We start from the raw sequence: 21,304 nt of genomic DNA on the forward strand, positions 1-21,304 counted from the left end.
ATTGTTCTTAGGACAAGATGGATTTAATTTATCAGCTTGAGTTTTTGAAAGGAACCATGAAGCTGTTAGTATTGGCTCTAGAGTCTACTAGGTGCTGAAGACCAATATTACCAGTTTTTTTAAGACTCACTGTTAAGAGACCTTTCCCTTTCCGCATGATTGGAATCCAGTTGCTACTCCGATTTAGTCTCCTGTCTCTACACATCAAGTAGCTGAGATGTGGTATTAGCAGTTTAGTAGTTGGGTTTTAGAATTAATATCTGTAGTGCGTTTTCTTCTAACAACTTAGTTTACTGAGAAATAGTACAAAACCCTTTTTCTCCCTTGACATGGAAGAAAATCCAGCTAAAGAAATGTAACCGTGTTGATGTGCACGTGCCAATCACATCCACAGATACTTACGTACACTTGGGTTTAACTTCAGTAAGAGTCTTACCAATAAAAATGTGACTAACTTCTAGAGCAACACCCAGAACATAGTTTCAGTATGTAATAGATGAAGGTGTTTTTTACCTTAAAAAAAGAATTTAGGAGTAGGGCTGTGGGCTACTATTGAGTGCTGAAATTCGTAAGTCACAGGTTATTTGTGGTTATAAGATTTTAAGTAATTTTGTGTAACATGAGTGGCTGAGTTTGAATAAGTCCCATTTGTAATATTGATCACTTGGCCAATTTGATGTGTATTCCTCAGAGGTGAGTTGATGTGGGCTTTAGCTTTCTCAGGTGAAGGACCTGAGCCTTTCTGTCGCATTGTCTTGACAAATTCCCAGATCTCTGAAAACATTCCAGGAAGGGTCACTTTGGGGTGGGGAAGTTAAAAAAAACAACAACCCCAAACCCACAATACAATCATGATAACTCTTGCAAAGAATTTTAAGCCATTTAGTGTGTGTTAGGTGCTTGCCTAGCATGACAGTTTGGTTGAGGCTTTTAGATTGTGAGGTGACCAGTTCTTAAGTTTTGACCCAATTGCTTTTATAACTGGGATGAGTCTTTAACATACGTGTATTCAAGAAACCAGTAAAAGTAAAATAATAAAGCATAGGAACTTATGGGATTAGATTCTGTTTTAGAGAAGTCCTCAGTTTAGCAGCTTTCAAATTTACATTTAAATTCTGCCTAAATTGCCTCACAAGTTTTGGGTAAAATCACTTGATAGGTTCTTAAATGCATTTATTTTCTTTTCAATATGAATAGTGAAGTGATTGTTAAAAGCCTGGTTCTATTAAAAATATTCCTGATACAGGGGTAGTTTTGGAAGTCTTTTATTTTCTCATGGTACTTTTTTCTAAACAGGAATGCAAAGGAAGTACTGTCTTAATCAGTTTAGGTGGTTAGGAAATTATAATTAGGAGTAACTGTGTCTTGTATGCTGCCATTATTTTCTTGTCCCACTATAGAAAAAAGATTGATTATACTGAATTAAAGTTACTTGAGGACTGCTAGTTGTGCGGGTTTTTTTCCACTTAAATAAGCCAACCTTGCAAGTATTTTTAGTTCCTTTTAGGCAGCGGTATATTGTGTTATTTTCTCTACCCAAAGATTTTTTTTACATCTTGAATCAAAGTAGATCTTTCTAATGTCAATCATTTTTAACCACAAACATTTGCTTTTATCATGTTGTTAGTCTTGGTCACTTGTAGTTAATTAAGATCTCAGACGTAGAGTTGCCAATCAACATGCTAAATGTACCTCTCTTCTGTTTTCACAAGCAGGCACAAGGAGATTCCACACAGCAGTTGATAGCTGGTATGTGATATCTGTCTCCTGGTTTATAGCCTGGTACAATAATGTCATTGCCCCATGTGGCAAATGGTGTAAGCTATTGTAAAACTGTTTGTCTATGTGATTAAGACATTGCAGCAGTGTGCAGCACCAGCCAATTACTTTTTTTAATTTAATTATAGCAGAAAAAAGAGAATAGCATAATAGAAATTCTTGTCATAGGGAATATGTAAAATGTAAATTGAAGAGCCATGAAAATTTCATGCATTGGCAGGCTGATTTGTTCTTATTTTCAACTTGTTATGAAGACTGAGTTTCTTAAATGCAATAAAACAAGACATAGCAGTGTTTAGTAATTACTTAGTTCTACATCAAAATAATTACATACAGTATGTGTTTGCAATCCACTCTGCTGCGTATGAATGTAAAAATGAACACTTCAGGGCCCATATCAATTTTGTCTTTTAGACAGTGTAAATAAAGCTGAATCTTCAACTTTCAAATTAAAACTGATAACCTTGGGCAATCAGGGCTTTTATAAAGAAGGGGAAAAAAAACTTTAGCTTGCCTCAGAACAGGTTGTGTCTCTGGAATGCTTCTGGGACTAAAGAGATCAATTAAGTGTGTATAAACAAACAGTTGGAAAAAAGCTACTAAAACAACAGAGGAGAAAGCTCTCTATTGGGCTCCAGGGGCCTGGGGGAGCGAAGTTTCATTAACTGGATCTGAAGTCCTATGGCCTTCTATAAACAGGCATTAATTAAAGAATGTAAAAAATAAAGTTTCAGACCTTGCAATATGTTAATGATCATATGATTCAGGGCCTGGGAAGGAGAGGAGCAGCAGAGGTCATAAAATAAGCATGAAGCATTTAATATGAGTGCTTGGCAGGGATTTCTGCAAATTAGTTGGTTATTTGCTGGTCCAAAGCAAATTAAGGTGATTTTGCTTCACTTGCTAATTTTTTATGTGCATGCTTGGCAAAATGTTTTTCACAAATGGATGAAGGTTATTGTTAATGGCATAATGAGAAATATTAACATATTTAAATAAACCAGTGTATTCTGACATAGGCCACAAGCACTCACTTTTACAGGTGTATTTGAATAGATATTCTTCAGTAGCACAGAACAAGCATTTTAGATAAAGTTCATAAAAGAGCTTATGTTATTTGTCATATTCTATCTATATGCTGTATTATTTAAATCCAACTAACACCTGAAACTTTGTGTAAAAGGGCGTTATCATTCTGAAACCTTAAAGGAGCACTTGCAAATTAAGACATGTTAAAATACATTCCCTTTTTCTGCATGTATTTAAGAAAATCTTACTTTTTATATGAATCTTAATTGATTAATAAACTTTTTTCTTTTCACTGCTTGTAGTGTTTGCTTTTATATCACTTCCAGCTTTTGAAATGCCTTAAGTTCTTTATTATTTCTAAGTAAGTTCAGGTTTTTTTGAATATGTGGGAGCATAAGTATATTTGCATGTCTATTTCTTCTTCTCCACACAGCTGTAATATCAAATCAGGACCAAATGTAATCTGTTTCTTCTTTACTATTGAGAGTAGAGTGAGAGTGATGGCTGCTCACTTCTTGCAGAAGCTACTGTCAAAAAGACAAAGCACAAAGCAGAAAGTCCAAGGAAAATTACAGGAGTTGACTACTCTTAATTCTGGGTAATGGGATTCCAGCTCTAAGCTGTTTGAGTAGGACATTTTTCTTGTCACTTGTTGGTATTCTTTCATTTCATCTCTTCAGTCATTTGCACTACTAGTTTCTTGGTTTGGCATCTGATTATTTCTTTTATTTGCATTGGTATTTTGATTTCCATTACGTAGTGGATTGAGAAAAGGAAGTGCTTGAGATACTGTTTAATACGTAGATGGAAGAAGCTCTGTGTCTTTAAATTCTCTGAAGTTAGGAGGTGGATATGGCAAGAGCATGTAGTAGAGGGAGGTAGTATGAGTAGGAAGCTACTATTGACATTGTTCTGTTACAGCAATTTTAGATGGACAAATTGCAGTTGAGAAAATTTCATGACTCGGTAAAATGAGCAATGATGACATCTGTGGATGCAGGTCTGTTCATATCTTTGCAGAGCCTTTAGGGAAATAAATATCTCGGAACATTCGGTGAAGTGAAGCTCACTCAATAAATCAACCTGACACAATAACACTTCTGGCACATGAGCTCTACTTCTCCTCAGCACCACCTACCCCTCTGTGTTCCTGTGCTACCAAATGGTGTCTCCCCACAGGCCTCTAAATCAAATCAGAGCACACAAATACAGTGAGAATTTATTGGGAATTGGTTTTGTTCGGCAAAAACATTACTTATTAGATGAACTGAAAGGATAAATTTTCACCCTTTAAGCGCTGAGGAAGTTCAGACACCTTTCTTAAGTAGAGAAGGGAAGATAAACTTAGAGAAGGCAAATAAATGGGAAGATGAGTTTACAGTCTGGTTTGTCAAAGGGAATATGTAAGTTCCCCAAATGAGGTAAGTTAGCTTTTGAACTTTAGTTGCTTTATTTGGGAAATGCAATGAGAATCTATGAAGTTCTGTCAGTGGGAATAATAAGAGCTCTACTTCTCCTCAGCACCACCTACCCCTCTGTGTTCCTGTGCTACCAAATGGTGTCTCCCCACAGGCCTCTAAATCAAATCAGAGCACACAAATACAGTGAGAATTTATTGGGAATTGGTTTTGTTCGGCAAAAACATTACTTATTAGATGAACTGAAAGGATAAATTTTCACCCTTTAAGCGCTGAGGAAGTTCAGACACCTTTCTTAAGTAGAGAAGGGAAGATAAACTTAGAGAAGGCAAATAAATGGGAAGATGAGTTTACAGTCTGGTTTGTCAAAGGGAATATGTAAGTTCCCCAAATGAGGTAAGTTAGCTTTTGAACTTTAGTTGCTTTATTTGGGAAATGCAATGAGAATCTATGAAGTTCTGTCAGTGGGAATAATAAAAGTACCACCCTGTTGCACTGGGCCAGTGCAGCAAGGAATCTCCCAACCAGTTCAGAGGTAGATACTATTCCTACATAATAACATTTAAACACATTATTTCTGTAGACTGAAGCTTGAACATGTGGAATAGTGTATTCTGTCCGTTGGTTAGAGTTACTGGAAGCAGATGGCAAAAAGGAAGGGTTCAGTGGTTTTTGTCTTATACTTTAGAGCTTTGGAACAGAAACATTTAGAATAAATGAAGAGGCCATGGGTTAAGTGAAGTAAAATAGGGCTTGGTAAGTAGTTTTGATAAAAGTGTGTTAGTTGGCTGGAAAAAAGAGTCTGTGGCACGTTAAATCTTTGTTTAGTTGTGAAAAGAGAGAGTACTTTTAAAAATCACAAGTGTTTCCTGGAGAAGTTGCAGAATGTAATTTTCATGAACTTTAGCATGCAGATACACATGGATGCATAAAGTTATGTCTATGGGTATTATATACTTACGTACAAACACACAAAATAATTTGGGAGGATTGCTTTGCCATTGGGAGTTATTTCAGCAGCTAACTTACTTCACTGTGATTGTTAAATTCTCAGTGATTTAAGAAGTAAACTGATGTTTGAAAGAGCAGTTACTTAAAGTGGTAGGAAAAGATGGGCCCTTATTGAGCTGCTGTTTTGCCCTCCATCTAAAAAAAATCTAATATCCTTTTAGATCCTTTAGATTATCTAATTAATAAGATTTCTTTCTAATTAGGTTGAAATTGTAACATTTCATGAATGTCCCCTTACTAAGCAAGGCAATTCTTAGAATACTTGTGCTCTGGGGAACATGAAATATCTTTTCTTGAGGGAACTATAGCAACCTTACGATTGTTAAACTGGAACATCTGATCAAATTCTGATTGAAATGCCAAATGCTACTTTGCAGAATTGGATTTAAATCTGAACAGTATTTTGCATCCTGTCAAGTTAAGAAAATACAGAGTTGGTGGAAGTCTAATTTTTTTCCTTTTATATTTCATTTTGAACCCAGGAGACTAAGCTAATGGACTTGTTCTCTGTAAATCGCTGAAGATCTTAAATTCAGATATTTCGTTTGTTTATACTGAGACAAAAGCTGTTAATATGATTTCTTTTAATATAAATTATGATGTCTGTCCATGTTCCCTTTTTATAGGAAATGAAGTTTTAAGGAAAAGAAACACTAAAATACTGGGTCTTATAGTTTATTACAGTTCTGTCAGAACTCCAGACTTCCCTGTACATTAGTTACCCTGCTTGAGACGTGTTAAAGCAAGAAGAGCTGTGCAACCAACTGAGTGGAATGCATTTATATTGTTTGTACTGTTAAGAGTTTGTTTCTGTGTCTGGAGGAGAAGAAGTAGAGCCATAACCAAGGCTTGTCTAGCCCAGACAGTTTTGTTACTTTAGGATAATTTTGCAAAGCTTCTATTCTGTCGTGCAGTGTGAATGCAGCTGCATTGGTATGAAGGTGAGAAAACGATCTGAGTTTTATATTGGGAACCACTGTGCCTTTGTCAGCTTGAATTATTGCATCTTATTGATATGAGTGTCAACTTTTGAAAATGTTCTTATTTTGGTGCAAAGTTGATGTAAATATAGTTATCTCGCACTATTGTGTAAATAGATTCTTGAGAACCACTAACGTAGTCAGTTATGATTTTTTTGCATATGTGCCAGGTAGAACAAGCTCTTAATAAAACTTCTGTAAGGAGAAATTCTAACTGCAAGCAGTGTGGTTGCACTTGTTTGTGTGAAGCAGACTTAAACTACTGAATGAATGTTTGTCTTGAGATGGGTTTGATTGTCAGTTTTTGCCTTTTGTCGTAAAAGAGAAAAGAGAGGTTGTAGTACTTCAGAAGTATAGAAGTATGGAAAGAAAATATAGTAAAGTAGGTTCAGGCTGTGAAAGATTTCCTTGGGGGGTGTGGGAGTGTTTCCAGCATCACTGAAATAGCAACTGTTTACAGGGGGAAGAGGCTGTGATTTGGTCCATCATTTTCCCTCAAGCCAAGCATTTCCTGATGCAGTAGGTCACTAAGTCAAATACTATGGAAGAATTTTTGAAAGGTCTGAGTGATTGTGTTACTACAGTAACATTTATAGTCATGCATGTTAAAATACAGACAATCTGGTCCCATGCTTCAGGGCATAAAATTACAATGATAGGGTTCTGGAAGGATTTTTTCTCCTGCATCGCAGTACACAACTCAGTTACTGATATTTCTTGGAGGTTCAGGTAATTTACTGGGCTCAGTGTTGTTATATTTCATAGAGTATCTACATTTGATAGACCAATAGCCCAAAAGCGGTAGTGAATTCTCTACTGTTATCCATCTGCCTATCCATGTCAGTTACTGTTTGTTCTAACTGGCCCAATGTAAGCTTGCAGTGTTTTCAGTATGGGTTGGACCAGAGGGCATGTAGAAGTCTTTTCTGATATAAGTAATTTATGAATGCATGTTGGGGGGGGGAGTTTGTTGTGGTTTTTTTTTTTTTTTTTTTGCCAGTGTATAGTATAATGGGCATAACAATATGATGCCACAAAAAATAGGAATTCCAAGTAGTCAGATCATAGCATCATTTCTAAAAATGTATACTTCCTTGCTTCCTTCTTTACCATCTTTGAAGTACATGATCATGCCTCATCCTTCATCAGCTGTTCAGTTGTACCAACCAAACTTCCTGCTGAGACAACTTTGGCTTTTAAAGTTAAGTTAAATTTTCATTGCTTATAAATGTTTACTAGATTTCCTTTAGTGAATGTCTTGTACACATAGGGAGCAAGGCATCTTTTTTCTCCGTTGGAAAAAAGTTCTTAAGAATTTTCTGTAGAATATTCAGGATTCCAGAGAGAGTGTTCTGTTACCATTTTTATATCTGGGATGCTAAACTTGGTCAGCACCTAACATTCTAAGAGAGGTCTTAAGTACAAAATAAAACTGCCTTCAGAAATTACTAAAAGGTATAGCCTCGACTAGGAGCTCCGTTTGTTTTTCTTTTACACTGGTTTAAAAAAAAAAAAAAAAGAAGGTCTGTTTCAAATCCTATTTGTCTCTTATCTCTGTTTGTTCAGTTGTTTTTAATATCACGTACTGAAAGAATTTCAATAGCTGTTTCACCATGAAGTCATTTGTTATCCTTCAGCAGGCCTTTGCCTGCTGAATTGTAAAGCAGCCTCGACTATTTGCATCCTCCAGATGGAGCAGCATATAAACACTCCCAGATATTTCTGGTAAGTATGAAAAAATATCTTATTTGTCCTTTCTGTGAATAAATAAGAGAATGTCAAATTTTATAGACTAATAAATTTGTATGCCGGCACTGACATTGAATCTCTCATGGCCTGCAATGTCACAGACCCTGAGAAACACAATTTTTTTGTTTTCAAATGTGTACTAAGTCAAATAGAAGCTCAATAAAAAGCCAGGGAATTTGATTGCATTGTTTATGTCTGCCCAGTAGTCTAATTCAGTTGCAATTTGCTATGAGGAAATACAATTTACATTTTTCCCAGGCTTATTGCATAAGCAATCACTCACATATACATGCATGAGTGTATGTCAAGCAGAACTCAGATAATGGGTTAAAAGTGTCATTTAATAATATATTCTAATGTCTGCTTTTATAATGAACAAAAAATGTTGCTGTATTACAATGCATTCTCCTAGGTACCAAAAATTAATTCAAATCTTATCATTATTAATATTTTTTATTCCTCTCATTTACAACATATCCTAAATCTCAGTTGCTTTGTGATACAAATGTATGTATCAAGTATCACCACACGCAGCAGTTCCAGACATCACTGTAAGTCTACATTTTAAATTCTGTTTAGTTCCTGAAATTAATCTCAATGAGAATTTTAATTTATGTATTTCTGATTTTAAACAGAACACACAATAGAATAACTTATAATGCTCATGCTCATCTAAATAATGAAGCCTGACAGTATCCTCTGTGGTTGAGTAATAAGCTTTTTATATTTGCTAGTTTTTGTAGGTTGGTTTTTCTTTCTAAATTAGATTCAGACTTCTTGGAACAGAATAAAAATATACGTAGAACATAAAAGTCAATGAAAGTATAAAGTGTTAGGAATTGAATTTAATTCACTGTATTTACACATGATAAAATATTCCTTGATTGAATGCCTACTGATTATTTTCTGAACTGTTTGATTTTCAAAACAAAGTTATAAGTCATATGCAACATTTATCTGGTTTCATTAGTGCCATTAAACAGAAATTAGTGTGATTTACTTGCGTTTTCCAGCCCAAGAAAATTACTTACAAGGTTTTTACCTAACTGAAGTGAAATGTTTAAAATCAATATTTGAGTGTTTTTTGAAATAGTGTTCAGTAGCAGCAACAGTTCATCAAACAAGATGGAGAGGACACTATTGTATGATAAGAATAAACATACTTTTTCTGTGTAGTGGTTACTGGACAACTTTTTCATTCAGGACATGTTGCTGCTGTTTTTCTGGGATGAAGTTGCAGAAGATACGCCATTTGCATGTATGAATATAAAACATACTTTAATTTTTTAAGTTTTTAAATGGAATTCAGCTTGCTTTTTTAATGATAGCTGATTTGCCGTGATTTAGATCATAACTGTTTTTTTTTCAGTTGTGTGTACGCTCATGTAAATAGAAAGCAAATAAGCTATATATTAAATGGTCAGTCCTGAAGTATTGTCTTTCTTAAAAGGCTTTTACATGAAGCCAGGTGGAGTTCTACAGATCTTGCAAGTCTTTTTGCAGATAAAGCATCCATTTACTTAAATATGTTTTTCCAAAGTAACAGCTGCAGTATTTGCTTTAGCATCATTATAAGATAGCATTATTATTGTTCCTTTGACAACATGATGTAGAACACAGTATCGTCTGGCACTTTTTTCTCCTTCTCCTTTGGTATTCCTAGGTATTTTTTTCAAATACAGTGTGCACTTTTCTTGATAAAAAGTCAAATTATTGCAAATAGTAGAAAGGAGGAAGGCTGGTAGGAAACAAAAAAGATTGCAATTGGCATATTCTGCTGTACCAGGACTCCAGCTGAGAAAAATGGTGCATTTCTAAGGGTGAGACTGGAAAGAGGAAAGAATCACTTGGTCCAATGGATTGCATTCCAATTACATAAGAAAGTATCTAGATGGAATCTGGTTTTAATGTCCAAAATAATGTTGTCTTCCAGTTTCTGATGAACATGCAGCAGATATGAATAGAGCCCTTGACAATACAGTTCTTCTGCTCATTATCACCCAGAATAGTGTGATAGTGATATTCATCTCACTAACTTTGGTTATCTAGAAATTAGTCATCTAGTCACAGCTAGGCATCTGGATTCTCTAAGATCATGGAGTCCGTCTTTAATGGAGGGAAACATTCTCAGAGGGTGCTGTAAGACAGTTGTGATGAATTGCTCTCTGGGGGTGCTTGTCTCTGTCTCCTCCCTTTCCTCTCTATTTGTTGACTGAAGAGGGAGCTTAGATGACTAACTTGGCCCAAATGCTTAGGATTCTCATGGATTCTACCCTCAGCATCTAGTGGAAGCTGGCTGGCTGGGTAGAGATAAATCATCATCTGGGGGTGCCTATCCATTGAGTTGAAAGGGAGTGCAGGCAGATAAATTAATGGAATAAAATGAAAAATTTTTGAAAATAAGATTTAATGAATATTGCGTCAGCACACAGCTCTCACCGAGTGTGTTTATCCACACCTTCAAGTTTGTACTGGAGTCAAAACTAAGCAAACGATTGCTGTGTATTATGGCCAACAAACATTTTCAAGATTTCTCACCAGAACAACAGCTTTTTTCCATAGCTCTTTTTTTGCATTACATGAAGGGTGTTTATTCACCTCAGTACTTTCACTGAAGCTTTATCTTCCTTTCTTTTCCCAACATGCAAGTTGGTTTTTTTTTTCCCAGGTCATATTCAATCATTGTTTAATACCTATGGGTCCCAGCAAAATGACTAAGACACTGATGAAGTTTGTCACAAAGAGCTGTTTAAAAACTGTCAAGCAATGCTACGCACTTGTCACCATTTTCTTGAGTTCTGTATCAAGCCTAGGAAAGCCTCAGAGGTTTGAGGGTGGGTAATACGTGCCAATTTTGAGATACAGAAGAATTGTTAACACTGATGACTTGACGTAAAGAAGGGCTACTTTGCTGAGTGATTGGTGTCCTCAGAGGAAATGGAAGATGGAATTGACAGAGGATCCTGTTGGCCTTCACAGGGAGTGAATGCACTGAAAATTGTATGTTTGTTTCATGCGCATCTTGAAAGTATCCTAATTATCCAAGCCATTAACATGTGTTTATTTAAATGAGGACAGGGATGAGGAAAAAGGTGTGGACTGAAAGTAGGCCTGAATGCTGCTTTTTCTTGAGATGAGTAATTAAACTTCCCCTGACCTCAGTAACATCAGGAACAGTTGCATTCACCTTAAGTACGTGAGATAGCAACTACCATATCTTTTTGTGTTTTGTATTTGAACACGTAACTTGCTTGCATGTGTCTCCTGCTGAAACATCAGTGAGCTAGACTCACATCACTGTGCTAGCTGTACGTAAAGATCTTAGTTTTATGTTTTTGAAAATGTCATCTATTCCTTCAATCACTTATAAGCCCCCTGTAATCTCTTTTTAATGTAAGCACGCTGGAGTTTTCCCTTTTGTTTGCTGCCCTTGCATTATTTACTTTGATCCACTGTGAGAAAATCTGAAAGTGTGTTGTCCTAAATGCTAGCATCTCACCAACAAGATTTGAGGCCTTGTACTTCACATTGAAGAAAAAGGCTCTTGTGTGAAGACGCAGGTTTTGTTTAGTTCTCTGTCCCTGGTGGGAGCCTTAATTGCATTTTCTCTCTCACACAGTGGCTGGCTAAGGAGTGCCTGCCTTCCCTGCTGATGCTGGAGTTTTTAAGCTCTATTACTCTGTGACAGAGAAAATTCCTTGGTCCAAGAAGAAAAGACTCAGGTTAAAAAAAAAAAAAAAGGTAGTGAAAAAATAATAAAAAAAAGTGTTTAAGTATTGTCAGTTTACCATGTGTGGTAAACAGAACAAACAATAGACTTGCTTAACCTTCCTCCCTACGCTCTGGGACTCCTCTACAAGTTTTGTATGACCTACTTTATAGAAATCACATCATATTTAGCATGTTAAATATTATGAAAAGTATAATTCCCTAGGGCAAATAAATAAGACTTCTTGGGAAAAGTGGTAAACAGAAAATTGTAAATGCTTTGTGTTCTCTTAATCTGTGCCAGCCCATTCTAATGCATATTTTATAACCTTTAACTGGAGTTAAAACAAAGCAAAAGTCCCCAATTCATTTTTAAATTCTATTTCATTTACACTGCAAAAATCCTTGAGATTTCAATGTTGCAAATAAATAGTTGATACTCCAGCATGGTTGTGACAGAACTTTTGATAATGTAACAAGAAGCATTGCAACAGATTTTAAACTGCAGTTAGGAGTCATTAGCACTGAATATTTCCTAGTACTCTTGTGCTGTGCTGCACTGTGCGCTGGACAGGGCTCTCTAGATTAGCTGGAAATAATGTGAAGAATTAAGGGCTATGTCATTTTAACTTGTGTGAACATGCTGCTGAATGGAAGCATGCTAATATTCAAGCAAGCCTGTATATTTTTAGTAGTCTTATGCCTGCATGTGTCTATGACAGCTTGGTGATTTTTTGCACTTTGATCTGTGAATTCATGTCCCACTTAGAAATTCTGTATTTCGGAAGGCAAAAAAATCCTTCTTACAGCAGGGGATAAAAGCCTCCTTTCTTCCCCTTCCCACCCTCCTCCTTCCCCTCCCCTGAAATTTTGGCATGTTCGTCATTGATCCGTGGTTGCTAATGGTGAAACAATGATGTCATAGGTAGGAGATTACTTTTTTCCATTAGTGTTCAGCTGTAAAACCGTTTTATATGGAAGTAGCTTTTGCCTTGCATGTCTATGTCCTCCTTCCCTTAGGATTAGTCTGCAGAACTTAAATTCTGGAATGATGAATCCAAATGGTTATATTTTTTAATCCTGGTTATTCTGTACATAACAACAAATAAAGACATTTGAGCAAAAAGTGCTAGCATTTTGGATAGCAAATTTGGGTTTTGGGTAGCCCAGAATGTCCCTGCCGGCTGATGGTGTTTCAGATGTTGTACAGATGACACACTTTGCTTCATACTTTTCACGGATGGGCTTTTGTTTGTCTGTTTTTCCAAGATGTTCTAATTCTTAAACATGATTTATCTTAAAGAATTATCTCACATACTGTACATCTTGACAATCGAGATCACCCAGGATGCTTTTGCTAAACAGCTCTTGGATGTGAGCCTGAGGCTGTTGAAGAGATTCCAAGTTGGGGAGGGGGAAGAAGGGCCAAGCTCTGGAGTTCACTTCTGTCATTAGTCTCGCAGAATTTGTTTGGTACCTCCTGAGATCTGCCTGTTTACCTAAGTTTTTCTGGGAGAAAGTAAATTTCTCCTGTGATTTGGCAGGAGTCTGTTTTGACACAGAGGAGCATTTTAAAGGTATCTCTCTACAGAGATGCCTAGAAGAATCCCAGTAGAATCTAGCTTCAGAAATAGTTCTGGAAGGAGCAGAATAATTTCACTATCCTACTCAGAGGGTGGGTAAATACGTTTTTCTTCACATAGATAATCTGTTGTTAAAAAGGTCTCACTGCAAATACGAACACTTGATAAACATCTTGATGACTCGCATTTTTTCGTGTAGCATTCAGAAGATGCTTAAGACAGTTGTCTTCTCTGTTTGCTGAAAATATATTGCCATAGATCTGAAATAGTGTATTCTGTAGGGTCTGCTATGTTTTTAGAACGTACGGAAAGGCCAGTTGAAAAACCTTCCATTACATTAGGAAAAAAAAATCTTTTTTTAGTAATTGCTAAATATACACATAGTAGAAGACTTACATACTTAGGCCTTTCTCCTCTCAGTTTTCTGGTCTCAAAGAATATGTAGTTCATCTAGTTCTTCTGCCCCCATCACATTGTGCTTGTAGCTGTTCCCAGTATACCAGGCATTTATCCTGAATCTCTGTGACTGTGTAGATCTCTGTTAGATTTTGAAGATTCTGAACATTTTCACTGAGGCTTTAAATTGGTCCTGAGCTATTCATTCAAATAGCTTATTATGTAGATCCTTTTGTCTTCCCAAAGTATTTTTAAGTCTTGAGTTCAATATGACTGAAGGAAGATGTTCTGTTGTATGAAACATTTCTTAATGATACTGAAATAAAAAGAGGTCCCTTTACATCTATTCTTTTGGAAGACAACAAACCGCTTGATGCTCTTTCTTGTTAATAGTTAACTATTTTGAAATAGAAAAATAAAAGAAAATCAGTTTCTTGTTCATAGCAGTGTCCTTTGTAGGCATCGTTAAGGTTTACAAGGTCCCAGAAATGTACCTTACGTAGGTATGAAGAAGAGTATCACATATAAGGAATCATCATGAATTTGTATTAACTCTCTTATGATAAAAATTATCGGAATGGTATAATTACAATTTTTCTGTTCCCTTAACACGGTAGCTTAGGTGCTTTATTCATCAGGTGGAAATTACACATGGTCAGAGTCTAGAAGTCTCTTCCACTTCCACTATGCTGGTGATTTCCATCTTTTTCTTTGTTCAGAGCCCATTCGCTGAACAAGTAGTAAAAAATCTGAACTATACCTGTATGTTTCTTTTTAAAACATATGAAAAGGTGCTCTCAGCAAACCTGGCCTAGAAAGACATACTAACTTCACTTGCACTTAACATTCAGCTGTTCTTACGCTATTCAGTTTAGGTGTGCTTCAAGTTTTTATTTATTATAATATTATAGATAAGGAACTGTTGACTGGAAAAGCAGTATGGGGATCAAAAGGGGTGGTCATCCAAAGATTTGCAGTGCTGGCTTGGAGAATGCTGCATGGGAGTCTGTCTATATACCAGTGAGAATTCTTATAGTGTGCTGAGATATTTTACAGCTTCTGTGTTTCTTTATTCTTTTGTTAAATGTAGATGAGTCTTCAGGTTCCTTACTGTGAGTAAAAAGCAACTATACCCCTATCTGAAGCATTCAGATAGAAAGAGATAGTATTTTAGGAAATGCATGATACTGAAGACGAGGTAGCTTTCATGAGCAGCTCAGCACTTCTGCATAGCTTGAAAGTTCACTTTTGGTGGGACACTGAGCATGTATTGTAAGCAACGTAGATCTGGAAATTCTTCTCATCTGTGGCTTTATAAGCCACACGACACTAAAGGAATGGTGCAAGATGAGCTTTTTTCCATCCCAGTTTTGCAAAATAATCTCTGAACAGTTGGGTGAATATGAATATCTGGTAAGAGTGTGCTTATATTAATAAAGTACTAGTAATGTCTTAAGTCAGTAACTATTGCCTGTTTACTTGTAAGCAAGTGACTAACCCAATCTCAGTTTCACTCTCCCTTTACATAATTACTTGTTGGAAGGGTTGTAATTTGGTAAGAAGAGAAAAAAGACATGAGTTGACACCGCTTCTCTTAAAGGTGGGCAGAACTGAGACTGAGGGCAAATATCTGTTGCTCTTTTTTATTCTTGTGCTGCCTTATTTTGATTCTTGTTTTAAGCATTAACCTTTGAAGACTACCTTTGCTGATATCATCTGTTTGTTTCTGCTGAGTCAGTCTAGCAGCTTATAAAATTTATGTATACAGAAACTCATGTAACCAAAGGCACTGTTCTGTTCTAATTGAATTCAGTGGCAGATCTCTCAACGATTTGATTATTTGGTTGACCTGTATAAAACATCTTCCATTTTTTGTAAAAGAAATTCTTGCAACCCTTGTCTTTTTCTGCTTGGTTTGGCACCTTGCATCTACCTAAGGAAAGATGGCATATTCACATAGCGATATGCAATTGGAGTTGATTGTCTGTATCCAGCAGGATATTTTTTCTAAAGGATTATGAGTAGATACAACATCTAGTCAGCTTTTGTATAGGTAGATTGCAAGTCATTAAGGGTAGAATGCTTGTCATAAGTATGTGAAAGGCCTTTCTAGCTGAATTACAGTATCATATTTTAAACAGTGAATCAGAAAGGACCTAAGAGCAATGATTTTAGTCCATCCCTTGCCCAAACATGATTCCTTTTCCTTCCTAGGCCATTCATGAAATGCTTGTGTGACCTGTTTAGTACAAACCGATGCAGAATTATTTTAAAATATGTTAGATTTCTGAAAGTTTTCAGTTGGCCTCCAGAAAATGACCTACACATACATGAATACATAAAGAAGAATATGTAAGTTGACCTAAAGTTCAGATTGTAAGAGTGAAAGAAGTATTTTCTCCTTCTGTTTTTCTGACCTGTAAGTTGCACTATAAAAAGTATTACACAATGAACTTCATCTACTACTTAAAAATGTGGAGGCGTGCATTAGGTGAAATTCTTAGTCTGTAGTTGATTTTGACACAAGAGAAATTGATAGGATGTACTTTGTGGGCTTGGAGATCATTGATGCAAAAGAGATGCTTGCTTTTGTAATTATTTGACCCTGGTTGATGCAGGCTCCTTGGATAACCATGTGTTTATGGTCCTGATATTTTAAATGTATCTGTAATAATTCTTAAGCTAATATAATCTTACAGTTTCTAGTTAAATCTATCATGCAGTGAGAAATTTGGAGTTTGCTAAATTGAATTTCATTTTCAGTCCACCTTACCAGTTCATTCCAGAGTGGGCTGTCAGATAACCTTAGGAAGCCAAAGAAAAATTGCTACTACAACTGTTCATTTATTGTAGAGACATCACATTATGTGATTGAGAGGATATTAGCTGTAACAGGTGAAAGATATATTTTGTACCATAACATTGCTTTAGACTCATAGGTACCTCTGATGGTATTGGCTTCAGTGTGAGAGGAAGTCAGGATACTGAGAGATACCCATATCGAGTCATATCATAATACAGTTGGCTCAGCAGCTCAGAACATAACTTTCGTTTTTAAAGTGTTGGATGCTGAATATCAATTTTCAGGAAAGTGTTTTCAACAACGTTTCTTAGTATGGTGATGCCTGGAGCTTAGCAGCATTTAACATTTTTTCCTTCCAGCATAGCTAAGCTTTTTGTGGAGAACTCAGTGGTGTTTACTGTGCTGATCCTAAACATAAACTTGTTTGAAAACAGGGTGGTTTAGTTTGAAGTCAGATCATTGTGGGTTTTATCACAGTATTTTATGTATTACGGACTGCTTAGTTCTCTCTTCTTGAGAAAATCTTGTGTGAAATTGTTAAGAATCTTCTGTATTTTGAGCATTGTGGCAGGAACTGAAAATTTTGTGCAAATGGTTTGGTTTGGTTTTTTTTTTTATTTTATTTTTTTTATTTGTATGGGATATCCAAGACAAATGATTTCCAAACACTGTCTTTCCTCTTCTCACTTGTATTCCTCAGTAAAATTCTGTCAGCCAGCCAAGATAATTGATTTTGACCATCCTAATGTAGGGCTGGAAGATGGTCAGAGAAATCAAAAAGTAGAAAAGAATGCTTGTAGAAAATCAAAGTATGTGGACTCAGGGGTCCAATTCTGCCAACGTGGAGGGGAATCTCCAGAGGAATGAAATAGAGGAGGACAGGATGAACAGGACTTTCCATAACCTGGATCAGCTCAACCTAGGCCTGTGGCCCAAATAACTAATTTCAGCTCTTAAAACCTTCTGCTGCTTATTTGAAGGCGATTTTCAGTACCTTCAATTTTTATGCAGTGGTGAAGGCTAAATAATCAGTTAACTCTAATGTACTGTTGAGACAAGATTGTAGTATGTGTATATGATTCAGATTACAGTCCTGAAAAGTCCTGAACACCCAACTTTGATTGCCCATGGAGAATTCATTTTTATTATTAGGACGCAGTTTTAAATTTATTTATCATATGCTATTTTTTATTTAGCATCCTGTCTATTTTCTTGCACATGGTTGTTTATGGGAACTTTGGCTCATTTTCTGCAGGAACTGGAACAAGTCAGGGGCTGCAAAAAGAGAGAGGATGCTTTTGTGATTGATTCAAGAGAAAGACACTCTGGCAAACCCAGTTTTGTCCCTGTTTCTGTCACAGGCTGTCTGTGTGATGGTGAGCAACTCAATTAAAACATTTGGCAGATGGCCACTAACTGCATATAATTCATTTTCAGGGTACTCAGCTTGAGATATGTGGGCTCTTACTTGCGGCAGTTGTTATTCTCCTTACAGCCACTGAATCAATGGGAAGTGGTGGCTGATCAGCGTGTTTGTTAGCATAGCAAAGGAATGTGCATGTGTGGAAAGTGAATGTTCTTGAGTCCTAGTGCCATCTTTCTCTCTGGTTCACTCTGGCGCTGGATTACAGATAGTTACTTTACATTGTATGGGAAAAATAATGTATAGGTATATATTAGGAAAAGAATGTTCTTGTTTCAGTTGAAATCTGTGAGGTTTATAATTAACATCTTACAAAAGAGCATGAGAAGCCAAATATTTCAGTATTCCTTGCCTGATAAACTGAGAGCAAGGTGAAGTATACTAGCTGGATGATGCATACAAACTTACTGAATAACTGCCCTTTTTCCTAGTACAGCCTTTCCAGAGCATGGGCTAAAACATAGCAACTTTAGAAAAAATAGAAAAAAAAAATCATGATAAAATGTGACATGTACAAGGAGGCATAATTCAGATTACATCAGAAGCCATCTTCTGATATTTCTCAATCTCAAAATGCTTGATTTGACAACCTGAATGTTGTTCTGAGTAATTTAATATATGGTATGGGAAATTAAAAGTATGGCTGTGAAGCTAGAAATACAATTCACAGGCTTAAAACTGCTTCTATTAACATCGCAACTGAAAGATATAAATCAGTTCATAAATATGAAATTACTTGCATGCTTGTTTTTTTTTTGCAGAATCGAGGTCTAATTAGTGAAAGGCATGATCTTGTGAAATACCAGGGTGGGAGTTGTAGTTGCGCCTTCTAGGATGGGGCCCTACCTTGAAATGATTATAACTATATGTCTATTTATAGCTAAGGAGAAATTTAAAAGAAATATTTGTTTTATTTGTGTAGTATTTTCATTGGTTTACCCTAAAGATATATACTAGATGATAATAAAGTAATAAAAGATTGTTTTCACAGCTGTTTGTCTTTGATTACATATTTCTTTGAAGTATTGCAGTAAGACAGACTTTGAACCTGGAAAGAGATCAAATAATGAATTGTTCTGCTTTGTGAAGCTTAAGAAGGGATTTTATTGTTGAAACATATAGTGCAACATAGCTTTTTTTTCTTCTAACAGTTAAATAATGGTTGAAAGTACTATGAGATCATTACAGATGGACTAGATTAAAGAGCTTGGGGCCAAACATTAGGAACTGTGTTAGTACTAACTAAAATAATTTCTTAAGTTCTGTCATTACCAATTTATTTTTGTTAGTTTTCTTTTTGAATCAAAACAGAATTTCAAAGAAAGTGTTTTAAATCTTGATTATCCATTTACTTAAAGCTAAGGATGACAGGAAACTTAATAACTGTATGAATCCTGTGGGATTCTGTTTGTAATATGGATCATTTGACCATGCTTTGTACCCTAGGTAATATATTTGATGTTAAATAGGAATAAAACTTGTAGATCTGTGAATAAACTTCATAGGGTTTTCTAAACCAGAAAGGATTATAGCATTTAAAATGTGTCTGAGGAGATTCAGGTAAAATGTTCAATACAAAATTTGAATGCTTTTTATTACACTTGTGCTCAAAACTCTATTATATATGACATTAACTTCACACCTCCCCCCTGAAATTCATCTTGAAAGCAAGTAAGTGACAAATACCTAAGTGACAGAGAAAGATACTTATTTTTCTCAAGGCTAGTGAACAATAAAATATCAAATAATGCAGGTATGCATTTCACATGGTATATTTCAGTTCTAGCTCGTTGGAAGATTTCTCTCTACAAAAAATACCTGGAAGTTTATGATCATATGTCTTGGGTATACAAAAATGCTAAGGTGTATATTTTTAAAATCCCTGAAATGTTTGTACTGTCTGTATCAGTCGACTGAAATTAGTTGTTGTGTTATTTAGAACAAACTTTTGCCTCTGTGGAAGAGCAAAACCTTTCAAATGATAATTTCAATAGAAACATTAGACAAAGGAATATTGTAACTTTAGAGATTTTTATGATGAAGGTGTGTTTAAGAGATGTCACTTTGATATTTTTACATTATGTCCTACATTTGTCAGCTAAAACCAGGATATTGCCTCAATGAGAAAAAGCATGTTCTGCACTTGTCAAAAGGCAGTAAGTAATGATTAAAATAGCAGTGTGAAACGCTGGGAGATTAAAGTGATGCTAATGATAAGTGAGAGAAGAAAAGGGCAAGCTATATTTTAATCCCTGAGAGAATGGTTAATGACTTCTATTGCCTGAGATTAAACTAAACCTGTCTCATCAGCTTTTTCTGCCTGGTGAAAAAAAGCTCTCTGCACTTTAATTTATTAAAGTCTTTTAAGGAAGCACATTGATCCACAGAGGTTAAACTTTAAAAAATTGTGCAAAATACACACTAAAAATGCTTTAACAAAAGTGTGACTTTGTTGCTTTAGGCAAGCTCACAGTTTTATAAAGAATTCATTGTCTATGGGTTGGTGAATTTAATTAAGGAATATTAATTACTTAAACTGGGAGGTTTGTTCCTTTTTAAACCAGAACATTTTTTGCAATACTGGTGCAGAAAGGTAACTAGCATGTTTTAGAAGATAACAGCAGAAAGGGGCAGACTAAGTTATGGTTAAAATTACTGTATGATCTGTTACAATAGTGATATCGAAAAGCCATTTTGAAAATGCTTTTCAAAATGCATGTACTATTTGCTATAATGTAATGGGTACATTTGTTTATACTGAGTTACTGTTAATCCATTTCTTGTAATAATTCTTATGACTGCAAGACAGTGTTATAAAATCATCTCTACATTCAGAATCTTCCCAGTTCAGCATTGTTTTTTTAAAAAGCAAGCAAAGTCTTTCTTCATATTAGAGAGGTAGAATTGTTAATTAGACTTCTTTTTTAATAAATGTGATAAATTTGCCAAGACTGAATTCTTAGGATAAATCACAGCATTGCAGTGTTCTTGGGAAAATAACATTTTCCTTTCAGGCAGCTGTGCAAGCTTTTGTTGCTTTTAACCTCCATCTATTCATTACACTTACTTCACATAGCATGTGCATCCTTAGCTTACAGGACAGACAATAGGTTTAGGAACAGAAAACAAAAAATATTCAAGCAAATATGAATGGCTTGCCTAAGCCTTCTTCAAGTTGCAACTCCGTTTGTTTTTTGATATATATGTGTGTATATATATATATATATGTACATATGTAGGTAAGAACACTGGAAGCAAACAGTGTGTTTTTATCCTATTTTGTAAGTTCTGTACCCACAGTGCTTTTCAGGCTCCATGCTAGCAAACTACAACATGCATCCCAGCTTGGGGAGTAAATTCAGTGCTCTTGGATACCAACAGTTCTGCTCTATATCCTTTCCCTCCTGCCTCATGGAAAGCATTTT

The 21,304-nt window shown here is 35.6% G+C and overlaps 1 protein-coding gene across 7 annotated transcripts in view; it reads left to right on the plus strand.

Moving 5' to 3' along the window:
* The window catches only part of DACH1 (dachshund family transcription factor 1), a 364,599-nt gene that overhangs the window by 58,389 nt on the left and 284,906 nt on the right, over nt 1-21,304 (plus strand). The gene's annotated exons all lie outside the window — the stretch shown is intronic.

Source organism: Neopsephotus bourkii, unplaced genomic scaffold (genome assembly GCF_033783945.1).
Source record: "Neopsephotus bourkii isolate Nb327-2 ecotype Australia unplaced genomic scaffold, CSIRO-AGI_Nbou_v1 NB_1394, whole genome shotgun sequence".
Lineage (NCBI taxonomy): Eukaryota > Metazoa > Chordata > Aves > Psittaciformes > Psittacidae > Neopsephotus > Neopsephotus bourkii.